Source organism: Vicugna pacos, chromosome 11 (assembly GCF_048564905.1).
Source record: "Vicugna pacos chromosome 11, VicPac4, whole genome shotgun sequence".
In the NCBI taxonomy this organism is placed as follows: Eukaryota; Metazoa; Chordata; class Mammalia; order Artiodactyla; family Camelidae; genus Vicugna; species Vicugna pacos.
Genome location: NC_132997.1, coordinates 80,421,385 through 80,443,304, shown reverse-complemented (window position 1 = coordinate 80,443,304; position 21,920 = coordinate 80,421,385). Strand labels below are relative to the sequence as shown.

At 46.1% G+C, this 21,920-nt stretch overlaps 1 protein-coding gene and 1 long non-coding RNA gene across 2 annotated transcripts in view; one reads left to right on the top strand and one right to left on the bottom strand.

Moving 5' to 3' along the window:
* Window positions 1-21,920, bottom strand: part of SORCS3 (sortilin related VPS10 domain containing receptor 3) — a 560,208-nt gene that overhangs the window by 154,162 nt on the left and 384,126 nt on the right. The gene's annotated exons all lie outside the window — the stretch shown is intronic.
* On the top strand, window positions 15,467-21,206 carry LOC140699414 (uncharacterized). Its single transcript, XR_012077567.1, has 2 exons — window positions 15,467-16,073; window positions 20,935-21,206. It is a non-coding gene; the product is annotated as an uncharacterized lncRNA (long non-coding RNA).

The following is a 21,920-nucleotide window of genomic DNA, read 5'->3' as shown; positions in this document are numbered from 1 at the left end:
TCATCAGACAGTGGGTGAGCTTCCTAAGGACAGAGACCCTAACTCTCTCCCTCCATCACTTACTACCACATGCAACTCAGGGTTAGACACACCTTCAGATGAAGTGCTGGGGTGAGAGACTTGTACTTCAAACTTGCTCTGTCCCTGGATCCAGAGGGGAAGAGATTAAGCTGCTCAGCTGGCCAGAGGTGGAGCAAAAGATCTCGGGTGCTGAGGGCAAGGAGAATGCCCTTACCCTTGTTCCACACACAGAGCGACGCCACCACCGGCTTTCTGCAGCACTGCCGGCACCAGCCTAGAGGCTCCCAACAACGCAACTGCTGACACTTGGGGGCTACGTAATTCTCACTGTGGGGGCTGAGCTACGCATTGCAGGGTATTTAGCAGCAGCCCTGGCCTCTGCTAGATGCAGTAGCATCCCTGCGGTTCTGATGATGAAAACTGCCTCTAGGCAGTGCCTACTATGCCCTAGAGGCAGAACCGCCCCCAGCTGAGAACCACTGCCTCACCTGCACTCACGCAATTAATGCCTGAACTTTGTGCCTCCCCTGCCAACAGGGCAGCAAAAATCAGCATGCAGAGCGCTCACTTCCTCACCTCGTCCTAACACTACTGAGATGCCCATGAACTCTTGCTCTTCTGGACCACGGCATCTCACCAGAGAACCATGTGACATTCACCAGGTGGAAGCAGTCAGGTCTGTAATCCTAGAATCCTGAGAAGTCCCAACTTCTAAAAACCTAATGCATGAAGAGTGCACACAAATACAGCAAGCAAGGTAATACAGATGCAGACATTCTGTGGTTCTTTTTGATGTGGGGCCAAAGTTGCAAAAGGTAAACTTGTGGAAATGTTCCGGAAAACGCACGTGGTAATCATGATAGATGCTAGTGGACGTCGAGATGATTCACATGTCAGGCATCGTGTTTGGTGTTTTACAAGTATTGTCTTAATCTCCCAAATGAGTCTCTGAGGAAGGGTGCGTTCATCTAATTCTCATCTTTAGTAAAATGGGGATAATAAGAGTTAAATCACTTTGCTTCACACCAGAAACTAACACAACATTGTAAATCAACTATATTTCAATTAAAAACAAAAGAGAGATTAAGCAACGTGCCTAAAGTCACACGATAATAACTCACAGATACTGAGAGTTCTGTATGTATGTCATGCTGATCTCATATTATTCACACAACAATCCTATGTGTTCTTTTCCCATCTGTTAAAAGGGTGCAATTAGGCATTGAAAGCTTAAGCAACTTCCTAAAAGTCACACAGCTATGAAACAGCAAATCTGGGGCTCAAACCAGCTTGCAGTTTGGCTCTGAGTTAGGAGCTTAACCTCCCCTGTAGGCTGCCTCTCCCGAGAGAAGGGATGGGGTTTGAGCCCAGTCATTCTCCAGAGTTAAGGATCATAGCCACCGTGCCCTGTTGCCTCCTCTCCCTGTACACGTAAGCCTTTTACAGGAGCATTGTAGGAAATATAAACACAGTGTGTATCCACAGTCAATATCTCAGGAAATTTAGCTCTAGAATACATAAACTGGGCGTCACCCCCATTGGTGCTAATCAGTAAGAAGGAAATGTTGGGAAGAGAAGAAGGAGGTTGGGCTGATGGTAGGGAGCCTTAAGTTGCAACAAGGAAAATCTGGGGCTTGGGCTTGACTCCTTTTTCCAGGTCTCTGAGGATGGGGTAAGCCGAGATGCGTGTAAGAGGGACTGTGAGACTGTCATGAGTCTAAGGGAGGGGGTGAGAGGCGTGCCTGCTCAGATATGCCACGCAGGGTAACAATGCCCTGACACTTCCTGAATCTCAAGCATCCAAGCTCCTCCACGTTTCCAGGATCAATATAGGGCCAGAGTGGACCAGAGGGCTAGAAACCGTATCTATCGCAGAACCAGCCACGGCACAGATCGAGGTCCTTGTGCTTAACATTTGCACCAATATGAAAATGAATTTGCAAGCATCCCATTGAAGTTACATGAAAGGAAATTCCTGGAAAGTTGCTAGAAGGTATCAGATTGCAAAGAGAAATGGTATCAGTGCATATTACTACTAATGCAAAACAAAAACAAGCCATCAATAATGCCTTTATTTTGTTATGTGTTATTCCTGGTTTTAATTCACTGGCTGTAAAAGAAAATTTAATAAAACAAAAGAGAGTTAAGGTACCAAGTACAGATATGAATCTATGAAAGCCCTTATGAAGATTTTAAAATTCCTCAGTGGTGAATTTTTCTACTACAAGTTTCTGAAACCGAACACCAGTGATCGGGGGAAAAACTAATCTTTTCCTGTGGGTCTTTCCAGTCTTCCTCAAGAAAGGAACTAGGATCAAACTTTGTGCAAACTCCGCATCATATTTCGCCCACACATATCAATAAGGATTTTTAGTTTCCATATTCATAAAATGGGATGTTCACAATCTCTATTTCATAGAATCATGAGGATGAAATGAGCTAAGCAGTAAATGTTAGAACAGTGACTGACTCACAGAAAGCAATTTTTTTTACCTTTTAACTATTATTATTTTTCATTTAAAGGAGACTAATCCATCTCTTTACCTGCCTTCTTCCCTCCCCTGTACCTCAGTTCTATATTTGCTGAGTGCCTAATCGTCATAGCATTGTTCTAGGCACTGGATATGAAAAGTCCTACTATGGGGTGGCAGGTATAGCTCAGTGGTAGAGTGCATGCCTAGCATACATGAGGTCTTGAGTTCAATGCCCAGTACCTTCACTATATAAATAAACTGAATTCCCACTCCTTCCCCCACCGAAAAAAAGTCTTGCTACAGAGGAGTTAAGTTTAGATGGCTTTCTCCCTCTCCAGACTGGTTATACATCTCATACCTGGGAACCCACCCTTGATAAGGGCTCCTGTAAGGCGCCATTCCCCTCTCTAGTGTAGAAACCATTATACTGGATGGCAAGTGCCTTTGCTTTTTGCCTATGGGACACAACGCTTGACCTCACCAACTTCTGCTGGTTCTTATACCAACATTTCTATCACAGTATTTGGCATGTGGTAATCAATCAATCAATATGTGTCAAATGAATGATTACAACACTTTCATTCAGTCAGACAGACTCCGTAAGGTCTTGTGTAAGCCTCGAGCTCACGTTTGGTTCTCAAAGAAAACTTCTCTGATGCTCAGAAGAGATCTCACTTTCCTATCTGTGTCCCAGATCACGTTTATCATGTGGATGGCTCAACTGGTGCTGACAAGGGGGAAAAAAATACTACACAGACTTGAATAATGTGTGAGGCGGTTCCCTCCCGGGGAGATTCAATTTCATAACGATTACCAAGCTCAGCGTCAGCCCGCAAGGGTCAGGTGAAACTGAGAGGAAGGGTGGGGATTACTCTCCACAATTCAGAGCCCTTCTGAGCTCTGAGCAAGGACCGCGGACACAGGGAACAGAAGGACGTAAGGAGCGGCAGCCAAACCTCCAGGGAAGAAACTGAAACCGGCTCGTGGAACCAAGCTCACAGACGTTACTGACGGAAGCGCAGGTGTCACTGACGGAAGTACCTGAAAAAGCCCAAGCGACTTTCAAACTTTTTTTTAGCAATTGAACCCTCTGTTCAAACACAGTCTCCAAGTCCCAACCTGGGAAGTAGGTCAAACAGGAACTTGTCAGAAACCACAAATGGCTCACTCAGACACAACCGTGCCCAAGACAGCTGGACGCGGCAAGTTTAGAACAGCTCGATCTGGTCCAACCCCTTCTCTGAGTAGATCAGGACACCGAGCGTCACACAACTGTGCAAAGACACACAGCTGGCTTGTGTCACGTGGTCCTAGAATTCAAGCTGGAACTTCAGGCCGGCCTCTTCCTAGCACATGTGGCCGCCAGGAGGCTGGGACGGCAGGGCTACACTCCTGTGTGTTTTTCTCTCCTTGGGGATATGAATTTCAGAGCAAAACCTCTCCCAGAAATAATAAAACTGGACCTTGGAGTACGCGTGAGGGATGCATTGAAGGTAAAATACTGATAAAGTCAAAGGTCAAATGCTTTACAAACTGATTCATTAGGCAGTTAAATTACAAAATCATCTTATCTCAACGTATTTCTTCAGTTCATGCCACATTCTCCCCCTGGATGTCTCGGCTCAAGGTGCCCCTCCATCTGGAATATTCCTTCTCTCCCACTCTGCATATTCCTGGCTTACAGCCCAGCTCAACCCTCACTTTCCATGAAGGCTTCCTGACCCTGGCCAAATATTATAACTCCATGGGCAACTTTCTAAAAATACTAAATATCAATACAGAGGCCCTAATCCCAGAAGTTCTGATTTCATGCGCCTGGAGCAAGAGTCCTCTCACATTTAGTAACGTCAGAATCTTTTTGTCAAAACACAGACGCTGGGCTCCACCCTCAGAGATTCAGATTTGGGAAGTCGGAGGTGGGGCCAAGAATTTGCATTCTTGGCAAACACGTAAATGAGATGATGATGGTGGTGGTGGTCAGAGATCACACTCTTGAGAACCACTAGCCTGGAGTATAATCCAGGAATCAATAGCTTTCAGATGCTCCGGGGTGATAAGGATGTGCAGTCGGAGCTGAGAATCACTCACTAGCACTTGAAACACAACCTTCACGAAGCAACCTGAAACAACCTCTTCTTTTTCCGTATCAGTGGGGAGTTAAGAACACAGATTCTGGAGTCAGACACTCCGAGATAGAGTCTAGGCTCCATCACTTACTCATCGTGGGATCACGGACAACTGACTTGACCTCTCCTTGCTGCATCTTTCTCATCTGTGCACTGGGGAGATAATTATTGGCACTCTTCTTGTTGCTGTTATGAGAACTAAATGAACAAAATGCATGTAAACATTTCGAATAGAGAGAGGCATGTGGCAACACCTACACGACCCCGTGCTTACCGTTACGGGGCTCACATTCAGTGTAACAAATACTTATCGAGCACCTAACGCACCAAGAATTTTATTATCAATTTAATACGTTAGCTCACTTGATCCTTCAACTTTTGAAATCAATAGTAGAATTTTGCTTTCAGATGAGGAAATGAAAATGTGGAGATTTCAAATTGCCTGATCATTGGTACAGCATGAGAAAGGGATGGAGCCTGAATTCCAGCCTAGTCTGCTTTACTCCCCCATCAGTCATTTCTGTCCCTGAGTTTTTCTCTCCTTCTTCATTGTACTATCTTTAAAGACAGGCTCTAGATCTGATTAAATTATTTCCACTAGTGCCCAGCACTGTGCCTTGCTCTGTATTATTAAATATCGGTTGAGTAGATGAATATACAAGTGAGAACAGGAATAACCCCAGCAGTATGTTTAGGATAAACGTTGAAAATAGCTCCATAATATGGTGAAACAGATTTCATTCATTTAATTAATCTCTAGGCGATCAAGTAAATAAAGTCTTCATTTTCCATTATTATGTTGTTATTTTCACCATTTATCCTCAAAGCAATATTGGATCTGTCAGACACAGTCATCTGTGATTTGCCTGACAAATGTGATCATCCTGTGAAAATGCTAGGACAGCAAAAACCCAGGGATCGTATTCAGCTCAGATGAACATGGCTCCTCTAGTGGGCACTTTGGGTGCTTTCCTCCTAAATCACAAATGATCCCTGCCTCGGTCAGCTGCTGGCTCCTTCCAGACGCACCGCCTTGCAAGTGCAGACCCCATGCCCATGTCGGAACCCTCTGTCCCTTGTCTACGGCTGACTAGACTGGACGAGAGTCCTGACCCAAGCTGGGTCAAAGGTATTTGTTTTGCAGGCTTGAGGATTGCTTTGAGAAACTGCAGCATGAGACATGGAGCGACCTGGCTTGCACACCCGTAACCATTCTTCCAGAAAGAGAGAGAAGCAAACAGAAGAGAAAGAAAGAAAGCACGCTGTGAGATTCTGGGGTAGGGTCCTTTGTGAGGTCTAAATGCATCCCTTTTCTGAGATGCTAATAATTTTCTCTCTCTCTCTCTCTTTAAGTAAGCTAGCTTAAGTTAGTTACCGTTTCTCGCCAACACAGAATCATTACCATCATCCCCCCTAAAAGCTGCTGAGCTTGTGCTGGGCCTTCTCGTGACACTTGCGTTAGTGACCGTCCCTTCAGCAACCTGGTTCTCCCAGCAAATTAAAAAAGCCTCTGACTATAACATCAGTGTCTCTCAAATTATGGGCTGTGATCTAGTAGTGGGTCATAAAATACATCTAGTGGATCACAACCCCAATTATTATTTTTTATAAAATAGAATGGAATAGGCAATATTAGAGAGCACCTCATGTGGCTGAGTAAGCATTGTTTCATGGAACTTCAAGATACACACGAAGACATGGGTTTATACAGGGTCCTAAGTATAACATTTCCCACCAAGGGAGCAGTATTTAAAAAAAATTTAGAAGGAAGAAAGAAACAATATGTCCTAGCTTACTGTCTTTCTAAATTCTAGTTGGCGAGAATGAAATTCAGCAATCACATGAACTGTTTTCAGGACCAGCCATATACCTGTCAGGAGGTCACTCACAACAGACAAGGAGTTTGAACGCAACTGAAGAATCTCAGTGAACCGTAGCCACCACCATGCTACAAGCTGGCAGTAGCAATCTGAAGCTGAACTTCGGTCATGGGGATTTTGTGATTGTGCTAATGCAGTGACAATCCATGAGGCTTTACCTAAGTGCAACTAAATAACTGGTCTGCTAGGAATATGACCAGTAATCCCTTGGCGGGTACTTACTGAATCCCCGCCATGCGTGAGCACCTGGGGAGCCACCGGACAGCCTGCCACACAGCCCATTTGTTTGCTGTGGATGTGGGGACTACAGCCTAGCATAGCTTTAGTGAACAGGACCATATTACACGACACAGCTTAAAAAAGTTTGCTCACAGAAGACCTATGAATCCTATTAAACAGACCAAGTTCATTGCCACATTTGTAGAGTGCTTACAGAGAACAGGCAGACCCCTTGTTCCCAGCCATTTGATTTTGGAACTGCCATTCTCAGACCCCACTCCCTACCTCCTGAGAGTACCTTAAATCGGTATTTATGGGGTGACACATAAAGGGACCTTCAAAGAACCTGCAGTCTTGTTGGAAAGGCACGGTAGACCAGGCTGGGTTTCACAGAGGTGGGAAGAAGAGGACCAGGCTTAAAGAATGTGTGGGACTAGAAAGTCAGGGAGGAGAGAGGGTGATACAGTGCAAGGCATGGTGGTGCGAACAGGCATGCTGTGGGGAGAACATCGAACGGCAGACACAAGAGAACACTCTGGAGCCAGAATAAGAAAGAACTCGAAGGCTGTGGAAAGCCTCCATGCCAGGAGTTCCTGACATGGTTCATTGTCACTGGTTCCTGCAAACTAAAATCTCCAACACCCTCCCCCACCGTATTGGTTACACCACTGGACAAAGGCTTCTGTTTCTGAAGGTATATACATTCTATTTCTTTAGACATTAACTTGTATTAAAGTAATCGTTATAAATGGCTTACTTAGAGAAGCCTATGATTTTTAAAATGCTGCTTTCTCTTTTTTGGAGGGGGGTCTATGGGATATGCTTCAAATATTGCAATAGAGCATGTGTGACCCCCAAATGATGGTGCTTGGTGGAGATCCTCTCACTTCCTCATCCCCTGAGGGCCGGAGCCAACACCACAGCCACTCGGTGGGGGGGGGGGAGCAAACTCAGAGCAAAAGTCGTGCCCACTGAGCTGTCCCAAGCCACTCAAATTCTGCCATGTTAAGAAGAGAGGAGACAGGTGTTTCACTGGCAACAATTTTCAGGAAAATTTGGATTGAGAAGGGACATCCTTCTATCACCCCATGGTTATACTACAGGGTCTAATCTGAGCAAAGGATCGCACTGACTAAATGATTTATTCTACTTACTCACACACTGAGCACCCGCTATAAGTCTAGTATGAAAAGATGATAAGGGAGAGATGCCAAGACGAGTAAGACAAGTTCCAGCCCTTGCAGGGAGGACGCTTTAGCTCAGTGGCAGAGTGCACGCTTAGCATGTTGGGGGTCCTGGCTTCAATCCCCAGTACATCCATTAGAAAAATTTTTAAGGTTTCAGCTCTTGAGAAGCTCAGAATGACAGAGGGAGGCAGGTGTTTGTAAGAAAATCTGGAACATACTTTTATAGTGGAATTTTCTGCACAGACTGCTGTGACAGTCCACAAAGGGTTGGGTCCTTAAGTGAGTAGATAGGAGAGGCACACAGACCAGGCAAAGACAGATCCTGCTAATCCATCAGCATGGCCCTGCGGCTCCCAAACCAAGTGCTTTCCAAGATCTTCCTGTGTGTCCAGCACGGAGACCAGCAATCACAAGAGGGCTGGGGCCAGAGGCAGCGGGATTGGTAGAGTGGGGTAGAACATAATTTGAGAGAGAAGTAGGTTGATAAAGGTGTAGAGACCAGTTAAAGAAAAACAATTAGGAATGGACAAGAATCTCACTGCCCCACATTTCCCAAGCCTCAGTTTGTGATGACACCGGTAGCGCTTACGGGGTTGCGCCGGTAACACTGGGTATTATTTTTAACTCATAAGGTGTTTTTAGGACAGGAACTTGTCTCTTCTGTGTCCATTGGTTAAGAGGAGAACTTTGGAGCCATCAGTCCTAGATTCTAATCCTGGCTCTCCACCAATTAGCTGCGTGACCTGGAGCAAGTTAGTGAACCTCTCTGCCCCTCCAGTTCTCCACAGCAATCACAACTTCCTCAGCTGGGCTCGAGGAGGAAGTGGAATGGCACATACACACACTTAGAGAATGTGCACACGAGGTCCCAGGCATCGTAAGGAGCTTACGCAGGCAGACGCACGCACAGATGCGCACACACCTGCACACACACACCACTCGTCTGAATACCTTCTGATTGTGCAGAAAGTGTCTAAGGACAACTGGCCCTGGAATGTGGTAGAAAGAGCACTGGACTGGGGTGAAGACTTCGATTCTGGTCATAGTCTATTCACTGACCAGCGCTGTGACTTTGAATACATCACTTGACCTCTCTGGGCACAGGTCTTCTGTCTGCACACTGCAGGGGTTTCCAGGGCTACGGGGTTGGGAGTCCTCAGGAATCCTCTCCATTGGTGCTCTCTGGGCTGGGGTGACTGCAGCTGAGGAGGATGGAGACACAGGAGCTCTCCCTTTGCCCTGACAGTTGTTATGGTCCTCCCTGCTCCATCCTGCTCTGCCCCCTCCTCTGAAGGGGGACATTTCTTTTTTTTTTTTTTTTTAACATTTTTTATTGATTTATAATCATTTTACAATGTTGTGTCAAATTCCAGTGTTCAGCACAATTTTTCAGTCATTCATGGACATATACACACTCATTGTCACATTTTTTTCTCTGTGATTTATCATAACATTTTGTGTTTATTTCCCTGTGCTATACAGTGTAATCTTGTTTATCTATTCTACAATTTTGAAATCCCAGTCTATCCCTTCCCACCCTCTACCCCCCTGGTAACCACAAGTCTGTATTCTCTGTCCATGAGTCTATTTCTGTCCTGTATTTATGCTTTGTTTTTGTTTGTTTGTTTGTTTTTGTTTTTTAGATTCCACATATGAGCGATCTCATATGGTATTTTTCTTTCTCTTTCTGGCTTACTTCACTTAGAATGACATTCTCTAGGAGCATCCATGTTGCTGCAAATGGTGTTATGTTGTCGCTTTTTATGGCTGAGTAGTATTCTATTGTATAAATATACCACATCTTCTTTATCCAGTCACCTGTTGATGGACATTTAGACTGTTTCCATGTTTTGGCTATTGTAATTAGTGCTGCTATGAACATTGGGGTGCAGGTGTCATCCTGAAGTAGATTTCCTTCTGGATACAAGCCCAGGAGTGGGATTCCTGGGTCATATGGTAAGTCTATTCCTAGTCTTTTGAGGAATCTCCACACTGTTTTCCATAGTGGCTGCACCAAACTGCATTCCCACCAGCAGTGTAGGAGGATTCTGAAGGGGGACATTTCTAACCAAGTGAGTGAGTGGAAGGCAGAGGGACCTTGTGCTGGGAGTACCTGCGGTACCACTCATCACCAGCAGGGCCCACATCCAGGAGACGGCTTCTCTGAACATCCTCATGCTGCCAGAATCCACCTGCCCTGCACCTCCATGGGGACTAGAAGACCACGCAGGGCACAGGCAGACGACGTTACTGCTGGGGATCAATGGGCAGGAGGTCCCTGTACTCTGCAGTCCGCAGAAGCCTTTCACCACACCACCATCATTATCATCACCACCATCTAACTCCACTGCCTGAGTCCCAGGAGGGAGATAGCATTGTTCCCATCCCACAGATGACCAAACTCAAAAGCAAAGTCACTTAAGATCACCAGGCAGAGCTAGGACGCCCACCAGGGCCTGCGCATCTGAGCCCAGAGCTCTCGGCACCGTGGGCTTCCCCGGCTGCCTCTCATAGAAGCCACGAGGCCACAAGTAATTAGATGCAAGATTATGTGGTACCGACCGGAAGCACTGGAGGAATTTGGAGAGTTAATTTAAAAAGGCAAAGGGCATGAAGGAGACAGCTTGGGAGGATGTTTTGTAGAAGTTCTAGAGAAGAAGGAGAAAGGAACCAGGTATATTTATAGACTAATAACGTGCAGAAGGGGGACAATGTGCTGCCTCCGGCAATTCTCATCAAGTTAATGGATGCTGCCAATTACTGTGGTAACATTTTTAATTGTATCTTAGCTCTGAAGAGAATAAAAACAGTTTCCTGGTCTCTGCCTCAGGACTGTTAGGGGCACACCTTCTGGTACCTTATGTAGTGGGAACATACCTGCACAGAGTCTACAAAGACAGCCCGCTTCACAGGAACGCCTTGCTCACAGCTGCCCCGGACCTAGCCGGCGCCGAAAGCAGTAGTTAGGAAAGGGGCATCTGCTTCATGCGCTCACGTGCATGAACGGGTCTGGAAGACAGTTAGCTGAGCGTGTGAGGGAATAGGCTGTACTCGCGTGGGACTCCCGTGAAGAAGATGGTAACCACGGCCTTCCCAGTGCTGATGTGCCAACGGCTGGTACGTGTGCGCTCTCTTATGGTCCCTGGGATGTAATGCACTGTGTGTGTGATCTTACCTAATACTCTGAATAACGCCCGCCTCCCCTCTAGACTGTAAGTTTCCTGATGGGAGCGGGGTCTTGCCTGCTTTGCCCACCATGGGAAATCCACTTCCTCCCGCAAAGCTGGCACTTACTCACGTGACTGAACCAGTGATAAAGACCCCTAATTTCTGTCTGCATCTCATGGGCCAGGGACTGCCGGCTCAGAGGAGCGAGGTAGGTGGCTTGTCCAAGAAGCCACAGCTAATAAATTGCGACTCTTGAATTCAAACCCGGGTCCAATGGGCATGGCTCTGAAGTACACGCTGTGATGCGCCATGGAGGCTGCCTTTCTCCATTGGAGAAAGAAAGAGGGAGGCAAGAAAATAACCAACATGTGTCTCTTAGCTGCGATGTGCCTGGCACCTTGTTTCTTTCTGTCATTTGATCCTAGGAAGACACCTAGAAAGCATGTACTGTCCACACACTGAAAGTGTGGGAAATGTGGAGTTTCTGAGAATGTAAGCGGCTTGACCAAGATTCCTCAGGTGGCCCAGGAGAACAGAGAAGATTCAAATGACCTCACAGCTTAACCTTGACAAAGCTTCCCTTCATTGTGTGCATCCCAGAGTGACACAGGACAGATCAAACTCGCCCTGAAACACAAGGCACTGAGGGGAAGAAAGTAAGTGCTGGGTTTCCTATTCCTTCAAACAAATCCTTTAAGGACAACTTGGGGACAAATTGTGACACAGGTAGCTCTTCCCTGATGGGGCCCCCCAGCCCCGTCCCTGATTCCAGCTCCCCGTCTAGTACGTCTCTCTCTGATTCCGACATTGAGTGGCCTCATGCTTCTCTACCTCATGTTTACACCTGCACCAGGACCAAGACCCCCACCTTAGGCGTGTCTTTCCTGGATAATATCCTGGGCTCTAAAATCAACCACCAGCAGCCCATGGCTAAGCGCAAGCCCTCAGCCAACAGCAGCCAAGGAAAGCAACCGAATGAATGAAAAGATCTCCTTCAGTAACAAGCAAGGACATGTTGGGAGGGGCAGCAGAGCAAACGTTAGCCAATTATAACTCTGCACGGACCAGTCATGAACACCTTCTTCTCAGCAGCATCATTCTCTAAGCAGAGGATACAGGAATGAAATAATCTCTTTCCTAGGCCTGGAAGGGGGCACGGCCTAGGAGCTCACAAATTTGCAAACATCCCCAAGATCTCTGCACCTGAGACCCGCACAGAGAGCTCATGCCACATACTCGGGCTTCCAAGTTTAAGAAATGAAACTTGGTTGATCTGACAGTTAGCCAATTCAATTCAAAGTCAGCACTGGTCCCTTTCCGCCTCTTCCTCTCTCTCACTTCTATCTTGTTTGGTACCTTTCACGATGAGGCAGTGACAAGAGGGTAGCTGCATACACTGTGCAGTCTGGGAGACCTTGATCTCTCTGATCCCAGCCCTACCACCCACCAGCTAAGTGACCTCAACATGCATCTGACCTCCCTGAGCCTCAGAATCCCCATCTCTGAAAAAGGGACAACAACAATACTTAGCTCTAAGTGCTGCTGTGAGAATTAAATGTAACTCAAAGGGTTGTTGTGAGAACTAAAGTAGGTAAGCATAGGACCCTCCAAGTACAGCTTAGAAACACGCAACACATGTCAGTCCTCAGTGTTTCTGGTCTTCCCAGTGGATGGTCAGTCTTTGACCCCCACTACTGTCCTGAGCCCCATCCCCTCTTTACCTGCACAGACACTGCTGGAGGCATGTCTCCAGGCTAAGAGGAGAAACAGGTAAAATCACCAGATTTTATCTAAAGGTACAGCTGTCTCATCCACACTCTCCCCACCTAAAAAAAGGATTCCTCCTAAACTCTAGCACATTCCAGAAGCAACATGTGAAAACATCCAGGCCCTGGAAAACTGAGACCAGGAAAAGGAGGCACAGCCCCGGCCCAGGGAAGCATAGTTCTCCGAGACGTGGTTCACACCTGCATCTGTCAGCCGGGGGAAGGGCTGTCCAGGGGAAGAGCAGGAAGTCAGATCCTCTGGGACAATTACAATTAAACTGAACCAGATGCTCTGAAATCCTCTCCTGGGAGCGATTCCCGTCTAGTCCAGGGCTGGAGCAACACCACTTAATGGGCCCTTTTTCATCTTTAATTTCTCTGATTCAGAAAGTTTACAAGATCAATTGCTTAGAGGGCTAATGTGAGGAGATGAGGCAGCAAGTTGCTCTGGGCCCAGAGTCAGCCAATTCCTTAGCTTCTAACGAGAGTCCACAGGGACCCACTTATATAAAGCCTGAACACTCGCCTGGCTCGATCCCCCCCACCATCCGCAAACCCCATCTAAATAAAGAATTTGAACTGCAACCCAGCAAGAACTGCACGTCAACCTCAAACCAGCTGGCACTTCCCGGGCATCTCCGGAAGACTTCCTTAATGCGTGTACGCTTCAGCCCAGGGGAGGGCTTGTGAGCCCTGAGCCTCCCACCCAGCCTCCCAGGGACCTCGCATCGTCAGAGGCTCTCTGAGGCACTGCAGCATCACGGTCAATCAAGTCAGTGGGCTCTCTGATGGTGTGGGTGTAAATTCCACTTCCACTTCTTCCTAAGCCATGGTTCCCGCATCTGCAGATGGAAGTGACAAGAGAGCTTTGTGGGCACATATCTCAATAATGCCACTGACGTGCTTGGTGTGGCATCCGTGCTGAGTAATCATTTACTGACCTCTATGCTTGGGCCACCCGGTACCAGCCCACCATGCTCATCCAAGGACGAAGTCAAGACGGACCAACACTGTGAAGCACTTGTGTTTCATGGGAAAAAGAGAACTATGCTCAGACTTCATTAGCCTGTGTCCTCGTAGCTCCTGCATCCCTGAGAGAAGTGACAGCCGCTTAGTCCCTCGTATTATTTTCCCCTGTCCCCTTTATTCCTGCAGTAATTTAAACCTGCCCCTTCTCCATTTCCTCCCCACAGGAAGCCACATGCAAGGACAGTGCTGGCTGATGACAGTTTTACCAAATGATTCCTGGAAACAGCATGGAAGAAGAAAGAAAAAAATGCCTCCCATCCAGGGGACCCACATTCTCCAAATGGAGACAAAACCCCGAAGGAAAATAGTTCATGCCAGTTGTTCCGGAGGATACATCCTCCCGGACCCGTTATCTCCGTAGCAGGACCCTTGCCTCTTCCTCCATCACTGCCTGCGTGTTTCCTTAATGATGGCAGAATCAAACTGAACCTTTTCTGCACAACTAGCTCTGGGGGATTCTAGAAAGCCTAGGAAGGAGGTTTCAATTTGCTCACTTGCTGAGAATGAATTCTGCCTCATATAACTCCTGACAAATTGCCATTTTTAAAGGGTTTGTTAATTTCCAATGAGCAAATGGCACATCAGATATCTTGTTTATTCAACAGATGCTCCTGAGCTAAACAAATGGTTCTTGTTTAACAAACATGGAAACATCTTGTCAGCTTTGCGGAGATCACCCTGTTCAACTGTCGAGGGAGGGTCTTGTGGTTTGTGGAGAAAACACGAAGTGTCTCCCTCCCGTGTAGGGTTCTCCAAAGGGCTGAGGACATGGGTTCTATCGAAAGAGATGATGTGAAACTCCCTGATCGCAGCCTGGGAAGTGGCTCTTTGACAAAAGACCCGGGATTTCTCCCGTTCTGTGAAGATGCCAGGTATCTGATTCAGGTCTATTTGCTCCAGGAATCTCCTTGGTGTTGAATCTGAAGACAGCCTTGAAGGAGATACCCATCTGACACAGAGAGGTCATATAAAATCGTGGTTAAAATCCTGGTGTTGGAGTAAACCTAAGTTGACTTCTGGCTCTGTCGCTTCTAATGGTGTGAACTTGGATGGACTGCTTAATGCCTCAACCTCAGTTTCCCCCCAAACCCCCGCGAAACAAATCTAGTAATGGCATGAAATAATGAAATGGCATTTTAAAAACCTGACAGCAATAAATTTATTAACTGCCCGCCCCCCAGTAGAAATGCAAGCCAGTAAAAATGCAAAACAAACCACAAAACATCAGGCCTGAAGCTGACGATAAATAGGTCCAGTAATGAATGAATGACACCAGCAAAGATGCTGACGGTGGTGACAAATGTTCATACTATTAATCCTGGCTACATTTTCAAGACATGTTTAAGTGGAACTGAACCCAGGAATGAATCTAAGGGGCACAGAGAAGGTTGGGAAGGGCACAAATCCTATGTCCTCCACTGTCTGGAAGCAGTAAATGTGGCATGTTTGATACTGTGCTGGCTCAGTGACTCTGGTCAGAAATGAAATCTAAACAGAGAACAGAGTCCTTCTGAGCATCAGAACTCCAGCCTGATGTCATAATTACTTTCATCCAGTGAGCTAAGGATCTGGCTGGACTAGGAGGTAGAGTGGGAATGAGGAGGGGTGAGAAAGAAGGAAGGAAAGAGGCCAGCTCGTCGGGAGCACACAAGGACACGTGGAGAAAGATGATGGCTGACCTCTGTCAAGTCCCAATATGCAAGGATAAATCCATCTGCCGACAAGCACAGCATCGCACCAAGTATTAATTATAAGAGGGACGGCATTTCAAAGCCTCTCTGCTGGAAAGTATCACAAAGAATTACCTTGAGACAACATCTAACTCGCTGAAAATTAATTTACTCCACAGCTTAGATGCTTTGGAGAGATTCAAAGTGAGGTTGACCCCAGCTCAGTGCAGCATTCCCGTGTACTGTCAGAATGAGCTACAGATATTAACCGACCTGAACCTAGGAGGGGCCGCAGAAGAACTCCCTGGACCCGGCCCCCAGACATGGTTAATTACCTAACAATTCTTCATAGCAACTCTATAAGGCACGGAACAACATGATTATCATCACAGGGCTGATGAAGACACTGAGGCTCAGAAAACTGGCCCAAAACATCAGAGCTTCTGACAGAGGGGCCGAGATGCCTGTTTTAGGAAACACGCTCTTAGCAACTCTAAAAATGTGAGAGAGAGGGAGTTCAGGCAGTTTCAAAAGTAAGTTAACTTTTGAGCAGAACTTTAGACGATATTAAGTAGTTTGCCTGTAACTGTAATGTCCTGCTTCCACTGTCCTGGCAAAGGGAAGGCAGGATGGAAGACCTTCAGGTAAAGGATCTGATGGCAGGTATGCAGAAGGGTGATGTGTGTAGAGTGTGAATGGAGAGTTGAGGAACCGCATGTGAGCCTGAGTTTGGAAAGACGTTTCAGGTGTTTGGTGTGAGAAGACACTCTATGCCAGGCTGCAGGGTTTGGAATTTAATCTCTAGGCTAGTTTTTCTCAGTCTTGACTCCCTGAAAAAATCTGTGGTGATGCTATTCACATAAGACACAATCGGGTAGGCATGGCACGATTTCGAGAAAAATCTAAATAATCTTTAATGAAACCCTGCACAGCAAGGATCTGCATTCATGACATTTCTTTATGCTTCATCCAAAAAGGCAGATTACTATGGCCAGTGAGAGAGAACAGGCTGGAGACACATTAGCTGTCACTCAGTTGATTTTTGTTCATTTAGGAATGCAAGTACATAAGAATGACATAATTTTACTGATAACCTTGAATTGGCTGAAATTTATCCCAGAAAAACGGAAGAGCGATAACTCACCATCATCACTTCTTTATTACTGGCCACAAAATTTTTGTGACACACTTCACATACAATCATGATTCACCAGTGTGTCATTATACTTTTATTTAAAATTCTTTTACAGCTCTCTCTTGGCTTCAACAGCTGTTTTTAACCAAAGGATAACATCATTTAGTCTGCGTTTTAGAAAATTTACATGGTAATGTAAAGGATTGACTTGAAGGGTAGCAAAGCTGAAGGCAGAGAGGACAGAGAGGAAGCTGGTCTGGGCAAAAGATGATGAGGATGTGGTTAAAAAAAATGCCAGCAAGGAAGATAAAGATGCAGGTGAAAAAATGATCTTACAGGTGTCATACACTGGCATGGGAATCAAGTGGGTGGTGCTGGCTGAGACAATGAATGAAGGCAGTCCAGGGTGATCTGAGATTTCCAGGTTGGACAAGTGGATGGTGAGATTGTCCACTGAGAAAATCTGATAAATCAGGAGGAATAATTTAACCAACTTGGGAGAAGGAGGAGATACAGTTTTTGTGCATTTGGGGAATGCAATATATTCTCTCTTGGAGAGTTTGAACTTTGAGGTCTTTGAGGTCTATCATAGCACAGCTATCCAGAAGTATCTGAGCAAAATCAGGGAAGAGATGTCCGGGGTGGCCAAGGGCATGGGAAGTGTGAGATTCTGGCAAGAGTACAGTACGGGAAGGATTTGGTGATCTTTACAGGAACTAAGTTTCGATGATAGTGGGTATGCTTCTTTGGGAAAATGAATCTTTTTAAAAGCAAACAAGACCATTGCAAGAACATCCTGGAAACACTGATATTTATGGGGTCTCCAAATCAAGAGAAGCCAATGAAAAATGCAGCAAAGAAATGGTCAGGAAGATAGAAAGAAAGAAGAAAATCACAGTGGTCAAGGAAGGACAAAGACTCTGGGAGGAAGCAGACACCAGTGAGAATATTGCTGAAGTCAGGTAGAATGAAGAATGAAAAGAGAGAACAGGATTAGACATGAAGAGTTCCCTGATGATCACAGTCCAAGGAGCAGTGAGGCAGAGACCAGACTGAGTGGGTTTAAACATGGTTTGAAGGTGAGAAAGCACATTCATTACACAAAATTTCATAAAATTTGGCAATGAAGAAAGGAGACAAGTAGAGAAGTCACCTGAGTGGAAAGAAGGACTGTTGTGTTTCCTTCTCTCCTCTCTTTCACAGGATGGAGGAGAATTAATGATGCTTTTAGGTACAAAGGAATCAATAGTTTGAAGATACTGGACCTAGAGAGTAACTAATGAAACAAAGCTCCTGCAAGGTTGGAAGAGACAGAATTAAAGGTGCCACTGAGACAGACGTTTCCTAAGAAGGTACAGCCAGTCTTCCAACACAGCAGGGAAATACAGAGAAAGAGAAAACTTTGTGGGGAGAGGGGCAAAGGAAAGCATTTATGTGTTGTAGCCTCTATGTTTTGATGAGACAGAAGGCTCAATGGTTGCAGAAAGTGAGGGACAGAGAAGGGTGGGGGATTAACGTGAGTGGCAGGGTATGCCACAGATCTGGACAAGTCCGCATCTGGAACAGAAGGACAGCCCATTAGGAAAAACACTATGTGGCAAGAGCAAGGGCTGCTGGACCGATCAACTAAGAGGAGTGGTGGGAAGCAAGTCACGGCAGGTGCTGAGCTATTATGATTCTCTTTCTTCAAGAACAGAGTGTCAGGCGCCTGCCAATAAATGGCAGACACTGATGATAAATCCAGGCAGGTCTCCAGCTGTAATGACCCAAACGCAATGTGGCAAACCCACAACTCCAAGCGAGCCCTGCTCCGGGCAAAGAAAAAGCAGCCTTTCCTGGTCATTGAGGACAAAGAGAAGGCAACCCCAGCCTGTCCTTAATTTATCTCCAGCTCTTCTAAAACCAGCTCTTTCTACCTCTAAACCCAGAACCTTTTCTCATCCATCTCCACCTCCTCAATTCCACTGTTTCCTAGCAGGACCCCATGTCTGGAATGCTCCAAGATCCTCCAAGCCTGAACACTGGAGAGGAGACAGCCAAGGATGCGATGTTCATGGCGAAAGATTTCAGTGGGGACAAGATGGGGGGAGAAGCTGCTTCTTAACGTTAATGCAGGTGCTTTGTGTAACACGGTCACAAAATGTCAGCCGTGGATTGTTCATCAGATGTGCCCATGAATGAATATTAATTTTTAAAAACCCTTTCAGAGTATTGGCTTTTTATAAAGCATAGTGTTTACCCAGGAGACCAACCATAACAGCAGTTAAACAGAGACACTCTAATTCATCATGTTTCTAGGGTCCTGGGAAATAGAAATCCTTTAAGTACCTTTACTCTGCTTCATGGGAGCTACTTTTCAAAGTTTAAATTGCTTGTATTTCACACTACTCACTTCCTAAATTCCATTTATAAATCAGAGTAGCTTTTGAGCAATTTGATGGGTACAAAATGGATTAAGAAAGAACAAACATCAAATATGTATTTGGTCATACGAGTTTATTGGATTTTTCATTATTTTTACTTCTACCCTCTTCTATGAAGATTCTCTGAGCTAGGTCTGGTCTGTTCAGCTTTGGCCTGGAGATCAGGTGTGTTGCCGGAAAAGGACATGTGACTATCTTCTTAGACTACCAACCTCCGGTAGTCTGCGGTGTTGCATTTGAGTCGATCTGAACTAACAGTTTTGGTGATAGTGGGTATGCTTCTTTGGGAAAATGAATCTTTTTAAAAGCAAACAAGACAATGGCAAGAACATCCTGGAAACATTGACATTTACGGGTCTCCAAATCAAGAGGAGCCAATGAAAACTGCAGCAAAGAAATGGTCAGGAAGATAGAAAGACAGAGGAAGATCACAGTGGTCAAGGAAAGACAGAGACTCTGGAAGGAAGCAGACACCAGTGAGAATATCTCCAAGACCCACTTGGGAGTGAATATATCCTCCCAAACTATTACAGACTGATACTTCTGTAAAGCACTAAAAATGTCACAGAATGTCCAACTGCTATACAAGTTTCTAAAGCTGCTCAGTGGACGTACATAGCTAGACTTCTCTCTTCACAAATCAGTAGCAGTGTGTGCACCAGCACTGGTCCCTGGACTGTATTTTGAGTAGCGATGATGCTGGTGCAAGCTTCCCATTCCTCATTCAGGTACGGAAGCTGAAGTGTAAGGGGAGAGGCAGCTAACCACAAACACATAATTTCTCAGCAGGGGAGTTAGGTTAGGACTAGCATTACCGATGCGAGCCACAACTACGGAACCTCCTCACATTCACTCATACAGCGATTAAGAAGGATGGACCCACACGAAGACGTCTCATTATCTGTACTGTACATAGTTTGACTTTAAGTTTACATGCATCTGACTAGGTCAGGTGCCCTGTTATATACACAGTGCTAGGGCAGGCCTTTCAGACTCCCAGACTAGGCTGGGTCCCTTCATTTAGCCCTCATATGGCAAACTTTACCCATCCTTCACTGCTCTTACCACTGTTAGCAATGACATCGTTCTGATTATTTCACTGACGTCTGGTTCCCCTGCAGGGCTGTAAAGGCTAGGGGGCAGGGGCCAGGTCTGTTTTGCTGACCAGCATAGCCTGGTGCCTACCACAGTGGCCGGCTCCTAGCAGGTGTTGAACACATGTTTGTAGAATTTAATGAGTGGAAGGGTCATGCTAGGGGAGCACTCTGTGGCCACCTGCAGGCACCGTGGGAATTAGCAGCATGCCCAGAGCTGCCACCCCGGGGTCAGCTGCAGGGCATGAGCCTGGCTAAGGTTTCTCCAGGCTTATTTCACGCAGTCCTTTATCAATACAGCAGGCAGGTCCGTTATCCCCTCCTCCCTCCTTCTCCATCTCCCGTCCTGCCTCCTCCTTCCTTTCTTCTTTCTTTCCTCCCTAGAATTTCTGTACATAACACAGCGTGAGGCAACGTACACAGAGATACTGGCAGGATCTCCACCTAGAAAATGTTTACAATATAGCTGGGGGGAGAGGTAAGTGCAAATGATCACTTGATGAGAAAAATTAGCCAAGATAAACATTAAGACAACCGGAGTTCCAGGAGTTTCAACTCCTCTGCCTGGGTTTTAAGCCCTTCGTAAGCAGATCGTATCCTGCCTGGCCAAGGTGTACTCAGCAAGCGCCAGAAAGCCCGAGCTGCTTAGCCCGTCTGAAACATCACGCTTACTTCCGTCTCTGAGCCTCTGGCTCCTGGTGCTGCTCTGCCTGAAACGTTCTCCTTCTTTTGTCCCTGCTAGGTCTCCCCTCGCCAGACTGAGCTCAAGGGCCACCAATTGTGAGACCTGTACCACCACCACCCACGCCCCTCAAGGTTTCCTATGGCACAAATTATCTGGATCACGCAGGTGAACTCTCAGGCGTTTGACACCCCATGACCGGGTCTCCCAGCTGAATTGTAAGCTCTTTGAAGGGAGGGACTGTGGCTGGTATACATTCAGCGTCCCCACCCCCCAGCACTCCAACTGTGGAATTGTGAATGCCTCAGTGGAAATACACAGCAAGGCCAAAACCGTTTAGTTTTGGGTCATTTTACTGGGTCTACCAATGCCTAGAATACATAAAGGCAAATTCAAGGCAAAATGCAAAGAGGTGTCACGGGAAGACATCATACCCTTAGCTCCCAAGTGGCTATATTTGAGGTAACATACAAAAAACTTTCCCGAGACTGGGTTTGTTATTTATAAAACGGGGACAGTAAGGACAGCTGGGAATAAAGAGAAAAATGCATAGTAACAGCAGCATGATATATATAGCGCTGAGCCACTGTCTACACTGGGATTCCAGGTGACTCACTGTACCTCTCCCAGCCTCAGTTTCCTTATCTGTCAGCTCAGTCTGTTTTCTCAAGACTCCCTTCCTGCGTGAATCACCCAGGTGTCTCTCAGAAACCAGGATGTCTCTCCTGGGCTCCCAAGGTCAATGGCTGTTCCAGAAAGGGCTGCTGATTTCCTCTGAGCAGCCGGCAGGAAAGGTTCTTGTTCATCACACAGCCCCATAAATCACCTGGTGTCCAGAGGATGTTTAATATGGAATCACTTAATTTAATAGTCATTTTGACATAAGAAATTGTTTTCTTAAAGCTACAACTGGCTGTAAAACCTCAAGTGATATTTTACAGCTGCCATATAATAAAATCATTCAGCAATTAGTGATGAATGACATACAACAGTGCGTGTCTCTGTGGTCACCTCCCCCCGTGGCTGTTCCTCTCTGCTCTCACCCA